This window comes from Odontesthes bonariensis, chromosome 6, assembly GCF_027942865.1.
Source record: "Odontesthes bonariensis isolate fOdoBon6 chromosome 6, fOdoBon6.hap1, whole genome shotgun sequence".
In the NCBI taxonomy this organism is placed as follows: domain Eukaryota; kingdom Metazoa; phylum Chordata; class Actinopteri; order Atheriniformes; family Atherinopsidae; genus Odontesthes; species Odontesthes bonariensis.
In genome coordinates this window covers 24,149,203-24,156,292 of record NC_134511.1, presented here as the reverse complement: position 1 = coordinate 24,156,292, position 7,090 = coordinate 24,149,203, and positions in this window count along the sequence as shown.

Genomic DNA, 7,090 nt, shown 5'->3' with positions numbered 1-7,090 from the left:
TATTGTTAAAATGTGTCTTTTAAGATAAATTAATCTATTTTTTTTTCTTTTTTACAGGAGAACAGCATCAAAAGAGATGAGGATCTTGCTTTTATTCATACATTTTTCATCTTTATGTTTCTGCCATATGATCTCAATCTGTGTTTTTATTGTTAAAATGTGTCCTTGAAGATAAATGATACTATTTTTATCCTTTTTTACAGGAGAATGACATAACAGATGAGGATCTTGCTTTTATTCGTACATTTTTCATCTGTTACTTCTGTATTATCTCAATCAATGTTTTTGTTGTTAAAATGTGTCTTTTAAGATACATTAATCAACTTTTCTCCTTTTTTACAGGAGAGCGACATCAAAACATATCAGGATCTTGCTTATATTCATCACTTTTTCATCTTTGTTTCTTCTATATGATCTCAATATGTGTTTTTATCGTTAAAATGTGTCGTTGAAGATAAATTATTCAACTTTTTTACATTTTTACAGAAGAACGACATCAAAACAGATGAGTATTTTGCTTTTATTCATCATTTTTTAATCTATGTTACTTCTGTATTATCTCAATCTGTGTTTTTATTGTTAAAATGTGTCTTTTAAGATAAATTAATCTAATTTTTTCCTTTTTTACAAGAGAACAGCATCAAAACAGATGAGTATTTTGCTTTTATTCATACATTTTTTAATCTATGTTACTTCTGTATTATCTCAATCTGTGTTTTTATTGTTAAAATGTGTCCTTGAAGATAAATGATACTATTTTTATCCTTTTTTACAGGAGAATGACATAACAGATGAGGATCTTGCTTTTATTCGTACATTTTTCATCTGTTACTTCTGTATTATCTCAATCAATGTTTTTGTTGTTAATATGTGTCTTTTAAGATACATTAATCAACTTTTCTCCTTTTTTACAGGAGAGCGACATCAAAACATATCAGGATCTTGCTTATATTCATCACTTTTTCATCTTTGTTTCTTCTATATGATCTCAATATGTGTTTTTATCGTTAAAATGTGTCCTTGAAGATAAATTATTCAACTTTTTTACATTTTTACAGAAGAACGACATCAAAACAGATGAGTATTTTGCTTTTATTCATCATTTTTTAATCTGTTACTTCTGTATTATCTCAATCTGTGTTTTTATTGTTAAAATGTGTCTTTTAAGATAAATTAATCAAATTTTTTCCTTTTTTACAGGAGAACAGCATCAAAAGAGATGAGGATCTTGCTTTTATTCATACATTTTTCATCTTTATGTTTCTGCCATATGATCTCAATATGTGTTTTTATTGTTAAAATGTGTCCTTGAAGATAAATGATACTATTTTTTATCCTTTTTTACAGGAGAATGACATATAACAGATGAGGATCTTGCTTTTATTCATTATTTTTTGATCTATGTTACTTCTGTATTATCTCAATCTGTGTTTTTATTGTTAAAATGTGTCCTTGAAGATAAATGATACTATTTTTATCCTTTTTTACAGGAGAATGACATATAACAGATGAGGATCTTGCTTTTATTCGTACATTTTTCATCTATGTTACTTCTGTATTATCTTAATCAATGTTTTTGTTGTTAAAATGTGTCTTTTAAGATACATTAATAAACTTTTCTCCTTTTTTACAGGAGAGTGACATCAAAACATATCAGGATCTTGCTTATATTCATCACTTTTTCATCTTTGTTTCTTCTATATGATCTCAATCTGTGTTTTTATTGTTAAAACGTGTCCTTGAAGATAAATGATACTATTTTTATCCTTTTTTACAGGAGAATGACATAACAGATGAGGATCTTGCTTTTATTCGTACATTTTTCATCTATGTTACTTCTGTATTATCTCAATCTGTGTTTTTATTGTTAAAATGTGTCTTTTAAGATACATTAATCAACTTTTCTCCTTTTTTACAGGAGAACAACATCAAAACAGATGAGTATTTTGCTTTTATTCATACATTTTTTAATCTATGTTACTTCTGTATTATCTCAATCTGTGTTTTTATTGTTAAAATGTGTCCTTGAAGATAAATGATACTATTTTTATCCTTTTTTACAGGAGAATGACATTACAGATGAGGATCTTACTTTTATTCGTACATTTTTCATCTATGTTACTTTTGTATTATCTCAATCTGTGTTTTTATTGTTAAAATGTGTCTTTTAAGATAAATTAATCTATTTTTTTTCCTTTTTTACAGGAGAACAGCATCAAAAGAGATGAGGATCTTGCTTTTATTCATACATTTTTCATCTTTATGTTTCTGCCATATGATCTCAATCTGTGTTTTTATTGTTAAAATGTGTCCTTGAAGATAAATGATACTATTTTTATCCTTTTTTACAGGAGAACAGCATCAAAAGAGATGAGGATCTTGCTTTAATTCATCAATTTTTCATCTTTGTTTCTTCTATATGATCTCAATCTGTGTTTTTATTGTTAAAATGTGTCCTTGAAGATAAATGATACTATTTTTATCCTTTTTTACAGGAGAATGACATAACAGATGAGGATCTTGCTTTTATTTGTACATTTTTCATCTGTTACTTCTGTATTATCTCAATCAATGTTTTTGTTGTTAATATGTGTCTTTTAAGATACATTAATCAACTTTTCTCCTTTTTTACAGGAGAGCGACATCAAAACATATCAGGATCTTGCTTATATTCATCACTTTTTCATCTTTGTTTCTTCTATATGATCTCAATATGTGTTTTTATCGTTAAAATGTTTCGTTGAAGATAAATTATTCAACTTTTTTACATTTTTACAGAAGAACGACATCAAAACAGATGAGTATTTTTCTTTTATTCATCATTTTTTAATCTATGTTACTTCTGTATTATCTCAATCTGTGTTTTTATTGTTAAAATGTGTCTTTTAAGATAAATTAATCAAATTTTTTCCTTTTTTACAGGAGAACAGCATCAAAAGAGATGAGGATCTTGCTTTTATTCATACATTTTTCATCTTTATGTTTCTGCCATATGATCTCAATCTGTGTTTTTATTGTTAAAATGTGTCCTTGAAGATAAATGATACTATTTTTATCCTTTTTTACAGGAGAATGACATAACAGATGAGGATCTTGCTTTTATTCGTACATTTTTCATCTATGTTACTTCTGTATTATCTCAATCAATGTTTTTGTTGTTAAAATGTGTCTTTTAAGATACATTAATCAACTTTTCTCCTTTTTTACAGGAGAACAACATCAAAACAGATGAGTATTTTGCTTTTATTCATACATTTTTTAATCTATGTTACTTCTGTATTATCTCAATCTGTGTTTTTATTGTTAAAATGTGTCCTTGAAGATAAATGATACTATTTTTATCCTTTTTTACAGGAGAATGACATAACAGATGAGGATCTTGCTTTTATTCATTATTTTTTAATCTATGTTACTTCTGTATTATCTCAATCTGTGTTTTTATTGTTAAAATGTGTCCTTGAAGATAAATGATACTATTTTTATCCTTTTTTACAGGAGAATGACATATAACAGATGAGGATCTTGCTTTTATTCGTACATTTTTCATCTATGTTACTTCTGTATTATCTTAATCAATGTTTTTGTTGTTAAAATGTGTCTTTTAAGATACATTAATAAACTTTTCTCCTTTTTTACAGGAGAGCGACATCAAAACATATCAGGATCTTGCTTATATTCATCACTTTTTCATCTTTGTTTCTTCTATATGATCTCAATCTGTGTTTTTATTGTTAAAATGTGTCCTTGAAGATAAATGATACTATTTTTATCCTTTTTTACAGGAGAATGACATTACAGATGAGGATCTTGCTTTTATTCGTACATTTTTCATCTATGTTACTTCTGTATTATCTCAATCTGTGTTTTTATTGTTAAAATGTGTCTTTTAAGATACATTAATCAACTTTTCTCCTTTTTTACAGGAGAACAGCATCAAAACAGATGAGTATTTTGCTTTTATTCATACATTTTTTAATCTATGTTACTTCTGTATTATCTCAATCTGTGTTTTTATTGTTAAAATGTGTCCTTGAAGATAAATGATACTATTTTTATCCTTTTTTACAGGAGAATGACATAACAGATGAGGATCTTGCTTTTATTCGTACATTTTTCATCTGTTACTTCTGTATTATCTCAATCAATGTTTTTGTTGTTAAAATGTGTCTTTTAAGATACATTAATCAACTTTTCTCCTTTTTTACAGGAGAGCGACATCAAAACATATCAGGATCTTGCTTATATTCATCACTTTTTCATCTTTGTTTCTTCTATATGATCTCAATATGTGTTTTTATCGTTAAAATGTGTCGTTGAAGATAAATTATTCAACTTTTTTACATTTTTACAGAAGAACGACATCAAAACAGATGAGTATTTTGCTTTTATTCATCATTTTTTAATCTATGTTACTTCTGTATTATCTCAATCTGTGTTTTTATTGTTAAAATGTGTCTTTTAAGATAAATTAATCTAATTTTTTCCTTTTTTACAGGAGAACAGCATCAAAAGAGATGAGGATCTTGCTTTTATTCATACATTTTTCATCTTTATGTTTCTGCCATATGATCTCAATCTGTGTTTTTATTGTTAAAATGTGTCCTTGAAGATAAATGATACTATTTTCATCCTTTTTTACAGGAGAATGACATAACAGATGAGGATCTTGCTTTTATTCGTACATTTTTCATCTATGTTACTTCTGTATTATCTCAATCAATGTTTTTGTTGTTAATATGTGTCTTTTAAGATACATTAATCAACTTTTCTCCTTTTTTACAGGAGAGCGACATCAAAACATATCAGGATCTTGCTTATATTCATCACTTTTTCATCTTTGTTTCTTCTATATGATCTCAATATGTGTTTTTATCGTTAAAATGTTTCGTTGAAGATAAATTATTCAACTTTTTTACATTTTTACAGAAGAACGACATCAAAACAGATGAGTATTTTTCTTTTATTCATCATTTTTTAATCTATGTTACTTCTGTATTATCTCAATCTGTGTTTTTATTGTTAAAATGTGTCTTTTAAGATAAATTAATCAAATTTTTTCCTTTTTTACAGGAGAACAGCATCAAAAGAGATGAGGATCTTGCTTTTATTCATACATTTTTCATCTTTATGTTTCTGCCATATGATCTCAATCTGTGTTTTTATTGTTAAAATGTGTCCTTGAAGATAAATGATACTATTTTTATCCTTTTTTACAGGAGAATGACATAACAGATGAGGATCTTGCTTTTATTCGTACATTTTTCATCTATGTTACTTCTGTATTATCTCAATCAATGTTTTTGTTGTTAAAATGTGTCTTTTAAGATACATTAATCAACTTTTCTCCTTTTTTACAGGAGAACAACATCAAAACAGATGAGTATTTTGCTTTTATTCATACATTTTTTAATCTATGTTACTTCTGTATTATCTCAATCTGTGTTTTTATTGTTAAAATGTGTCCTTGAAGATAAATGATACTATTTTTATCCTTTTTTACAGGAGAATGACATATAACAGATGAGGATCTTGCTTTTATTCGTACATTTTTCATCTATGTTACTTCTGTATTATCTTAATCAATGTTTTTGTTGTTAAAATGTGTCTTTTAAGATACATTAATAAACTTTTCTCCTTTTTTACAGGAGAGCGACATCAAAACATATCAGGATCTTGCTTATATTCATCACTTTTTCATCTTTGTTTCTTCTATATGATCTCAATCTGTGTTTTTATTGTTAAAATGTGTCCTTGAAGATAAATGATACTATTTTTATCCTTTTTTACAGGAGAATGACATTACAGATGAGGATCTTGCTTTTATTCGTACATTTTTCATCTATGTTACTTCTGTATTATCTCAATCTGTGTTTTTATTGTTAAAATGTGTCTTTTAAGATACATTAATCAACTTTTCTCCTTTTTTACAGGAGAGCGACATCAAAACATATCAGGATCTTGCTTATATTCATCACTTTTTCATCTTTGTTTCTTCTATATGATCTCAATATGTGTTTTTATCGTTAAAATGTGTCCTTGAAGATAAATGATACTATTTTTATCCTTTTTTACAGGAGAATGACATAACAGATGAGGATCTTGCTTTTATTCGTACATTTTTCATCTGTTACTTCTGTATTATCTCAATCAATGTTTTTGTTGTTAAAATGTGTCTTTTAAGATACATTAATCAACTTTTCTCCTTTTTTACAGGAGAGCGACATCAAAACATATCAGGATCTTGCTTATATTCATCACTTTTTCATCTTTGTTTCTTCTATATGATCTCAATATGTGTTTTTATCGTTAAAATGTGTCGTTGAAGATAAATTATTCAACTTTTTTACATTTTTACAGAAGAACGACATCAAAACAGATGAGTATTTTGCTTTTATTCATCATTTTTTAATCTATGTTACTTCTGTATTATCTCAATCTGTGTTTTTATTGTTAAAATGTGTCTTTTAAGATAAATTAATCTAATTTTTTCCTTTTTTACAGGAGAACAGCATCAAAAGAGATGAGGATCTTGCTTTTATTCATACATTTTTCATCTTTATGTTTCTGCCATATGATCTCAATCTGTGTTTTTATTGTTAAAATGTGTCCTTGAAGATAAATGATACTATTTTCATCCTTTTTTACAGGAGAATGACATAACAGATGAGGATCTTGCTTTTATTCGTACATTTTTCATCTATGTTACTTCTGTATTATCTCAATCAATGTTTTTGTTGTTAAAATGTGTCTTTTAAGATACATTAATCAACTTTTCTCCTTTTTTACAGGAGAACAGCATCAAAACAGATGAGTATTTTGCTTTTATTCATACATTTTTTAATCTATGTTACTTCTGTATTATCTCAATCTGTGTTTTTATTGTTAAAATGTGTCCTTGAAGATAAATGATACTATTTTTATCCTTTTTTACAGGAGAATGACATTACAGATGAGGATCTTACTTTTATTCGTACATTTTTCATCTATGTTACTTTTGTATTATCTCAATCTGTGTTTTTATTGTTAAAATGTGTCTTTTAAGATAAATTAATCTATTTTTTTTTCTTTTTTACAGGAGAACAGCATCAAA